General features: G+C 45.1%; 1 pseudogene; it reads right to left on the minus strand.

Annotated features, from left to right (window-relative positions):
* Positions 1–2,926: 2,926 nt before the first annotated feature.
* Positions 2,927–3,711, minus strand: LOC103001131 (ferritin light chain-like; annotated as a pseudogene).
* Positions 3,712–3,978: the final 267 nt, after the last annotated feature.

A 3,978-nucleotide genomic window follows, 5' to 3' on the forward strand; every position in this document is an offset into this window, starting at 1 on the left:
ATCCATGTTGCTGCAAATGGCATTATTTCATTCTTTTTTATGGCTGGGTAATATTCCACTGTGTATATGTACCACATCTTCTTTATTCATTCATCTGTTGATGGACATTTAGGCTGCTTCCATGTCTTGGCTATTGTAAATACATTTCATATTTATTCTTGAAGGATACTTTCACTGAGTGTAGCTTGTCAGGTTGGCTGTTATTCTCTTTCAGCTCACAGAAATTAACTTCCTATTTTCTTTAGGCCTCTGCTATTTTTGTTGGAAAGTCCACTGTCAGTCTGTTTCTCCTTTGTAGGAAATATATCTTTCTGCAATTTCACTGGCAGTGTTGACCTTGATCACCTGGTTGACGTAGTGCTTGCTAGGTTTCTCCACTGTAAAGTTACTTTCCCCCCTTTTGATACAGTACTCTTTAGAAGCAAGACTAAGCACAGCCCACACTTAAGGGGTGAGGAGTTAAGCATCACCTCCTTGAGGGGGAGTATCTACATAAATTATTTGTAATTCTTCAGAATAGGAGATTTGTCTATTCTCCCCCATCAACTTTTTTTTCAGTTGTTTATATCAGTATGGACTCATGTATATTTACTTTATAAATATAACTTTAGGTTGTAGTTCAGTATTACATGATTTGTTTTGTTCCTCTTGCCCAAATTGTTCCAGCTTTGACAGTTGGTAGCTCATTCAGGTTTTCTCCTGTATTCCACTGACATACTCCCATCACTTTTTTTTTTTGAGCGCTTCCTTACTTTCTGGCACTTCAAGATGCTCCAGGCTCATCTTGTATTTTTCATGCGCCCGTTTTTTGTTGTCTTGTTTTTTTTGCAGATATTTTCAATAATGTATTTTATTTCTTTAAATAATGTAAGCATTTTTTTTCAATTAATCTCTGAAGTTTTGGTAAGTCTGATTCTGCAGTCTGTTGTTTCAACTGGTTCCCACTCATGGTGACTTGTTCTCTTATGTGTTTGGTTAGTTTTACTTTATACTGATTACTGTACTTGAAATTTTATTTTGAAGATTCACTGAAGCCTAGAATGAAGCTGCTTATCTCCAAAAAAAAGTTCTCCATTTGCTTTTTCTTCATGGGGTAGTCCCAATCTGGAACCACTTTAAATCAGGTACACAGCTCTAATTTCCCAGAACTACTCAGGCAATGTGAACCTAAGCTGTAAGTTCATGGTCACAACTTCGCAGGGAAGGAATTTTTTTCCTGCTCTAAATATCACCAAGCCAGTGGGGTCCCAGCTTAACATAGGAAAGGCCTCCTATTACTTTCTCTACCTTGGGTTGTTTTGCGTCCAAATTTCCCCATTAAGCTGCTAAAACTGAAGCACAAGTGTTCCTTATTAGCAAATCCCTTGGGGTAAAAGCGATTCTGGGCTTTGAAACTCTGTTTCTTTCTATAGACTCCTGCTTTCTCTTGGTTTTTGGCCTGGTATTTCCTTGCTTTTTCATTAGCTTTTAAATGCTCTTAAGGTTTAAAAAAATCTATTCATGTGTTTAGTTGTTTGTTAGTTATCCATATTTTAAAAAATCTATTCATGTGTTCAGTTGTTAGTTATCCATATTTTTAGTTGATTGGTACAAATAATACAGCCCATCTTTCCTAGAAATAACTTTTTCAATCTAGGGACTCTGTCTTTCTTCAGTTCTCTAAAATTCTCAGACATTATCTCCTTAAATATTGCCCCTTCCTGATTTTTTCTAGTTTTACTCTCTGGAACTTTCATTAAATAAGTCCTGGTGCCTCTCAACCTACTCTCTTAGCTCTTAATTACGTCCTCATATTTTAAATCTTTTTATCACTGTGCAGCCTCTGATGAGTGATTCCCGCAGCTGTCCTCTAATTCACAAATTCACTTTTTCCACCCATTATTTTGTTTATCTCAGCATGTTGGGCATTCGTCAGTTTGTTCTCAGATTGATTCCCCATCCTGTGATGCTCTGTTCCCTCTGTATTGCAAGGACCTTCATATCCCATGATCCCTTCTATGTAAGTTTGCGTATTTCTCTCCCTCTGTCTCGGCTTTGGGTAACGTCTCTGGAAGTGACTGTGTCTCCTCTTTGCCTCCATCTCCCGCCAGATAGCCGCACTTTTCAGGGCCGCAGCACCTGCTGTGCTTCTAGTTCCCATCAGCGGGCTCTAAATGCTGGGTTCTGCCAATACAACCTCTTTCTGTTCTCCCTTCAATCATACGGGCGGTAGCAGCTTCCTGCTGTTTTTAATCTCTGGGATGCCTCACCATCCCTACTTGGCTTCTCCGTTCCACCATCACCTGTGTCATAAATTCCTTGTATAAAGTTCCCTCTGTTGAGGGATTTTTCTTTTCCTGACTGGACCTTGACTAATATGCACACACACAAAAAATATGCACACATCTAAAAATTATTTGTGTATTGTTTTTATTTTTTAATATGTATTTATTTATTTATTTTTGCTGCAAAAAACTTTGTTGTTTCCATTTGGTCCAAGGCTTGGGAGAGGGCTCCAGGGTGGTTAAAAGCTGCCTAGTGGGGCTTCCCTGGTGGCACAGTGGTTAAGAATCCGCCTGCCAATGCAGGGGACACGGGTTTGATCCTTAGTCTGGGAAGATCCTACATGTGGCGGAGCAACTAAGCCCGTGCGCCACAACTACTGAGCCTGCGCTCTAGAGCCCATGTGCCGCCACTACTGAAGCCTGCACGCCTAGAGCCTGTGCTTCGCAACAAGAGAAGCCACCGCAACGAAGAGTAACCCCGCTCGCTGCAACTAGAGAAAGGCCGCGTGCAGCGATGAAGACCCAACGCAGCCAAAAATAAATAAATAAATAAATAAATTTTATTATTTAAAAAAAGCTGCCTAGTGGCTGCAGAGAGGGGCTTCAGGCAGAAGCCCTGACGCCAGAGGGGCTCCTCAAAGGCCGCTGGGCTCCGGAGGCTCCTAGTCGTGCTGGAGGGTGAGCCTTTCGACGAGGGACTCGCCCAGCCCCACCTGGGGACCAGCCGGCCTGCGGAGGTTGGTCAGGTGATCGCGCATCTTCTGGATGAGTTTCACCTGCTCATCTAGGAGGCGGCTCTCCGGGAAGTCACAGAGGCGGGGGTCTGCGCGGGCAGAGCCCAGCGCGTGCAGGTCCACAGGGGCCTGGTTCAGGTTCTGCTCCATGATAATGGCGGCTTCCACAGCGTCCTGGGTTTCACCCCACTCATCCTGAGACGCTTCTGCACGTCCTGGAAGAGGGCGCGGCTGCCGCGCTGTTTCTGCATTTTCAAGAGGCGCTGGGCGCCCTCACGCTTCCCCTCGGGCACTTCGCGGAGAAAGCGGCCCAGGCCCTCCAGAGCCGCGTCGTGGCGGTGGAACTAGGAGCCCAGAGAGAGGTAGGTGCGCGAGGCCCGCAGGTGCATGTTGACCAGGCGGTTGACGGCGGCCTCCACCTCGGCGGAATCGTTCTGACGAATCTGGGAGCTCGTGGTGGATCGGTAATACGGCGTTAAGCTCAAAATATGGTGCTGGCGGTCCCGGTGGCCGAGGACAGCTGAGCGGCTGGTTCCGAAGGTTGCGAGTGGAACACAGGTTGGAGGGGGTCGGAGGCGGGAGCGAGGGGCGCCCCTGGGTCTGTTCCGTCCACACACCGCCGTAGCAGGAGACAGAGCCGCGGGACTGCCCAGCGCACTGCCTGTGTGTTGTTTTTTATCCAGAATTCCATCTGTTCCTGATTCGTAGCACATGCTTTTGTTTGTTGATTTTAAATACACTTATTTTTAAATCCTTTCCAAATTGTTCTATTATTTCGACTTTCTTTTATATGACTCCTCTTAGATGTTGGCTTCCTTTTGCGGTGTTGGGTTTCATTGTGGCCTTTGTAGTTTTTTTTTGAACACTCATCGTCATGGAGGCTTTTTTTCTCTCCCATTCACTGTCCCTGGAAAGTGGTTTTACGATGGGCTTCAGCCCAACATCTTGAGGACCAAAGTCAGTGGCTCAGGGCTTTTGCT

This window comes from Balaenoptera acutorostrata, chromosome X (genome assembly GCF_949987535.1).
Source record: "Balaenoptera acutorostrata chromosome X, mBalAcu1.1, whole genome shotgun sequence".
NCBI lineage: Eukaryota > Metazoa > Chordata > Mammalia > Artiodactyla > Balaenopteridae > Balaenoptera > Balaenoptera acutorostrata.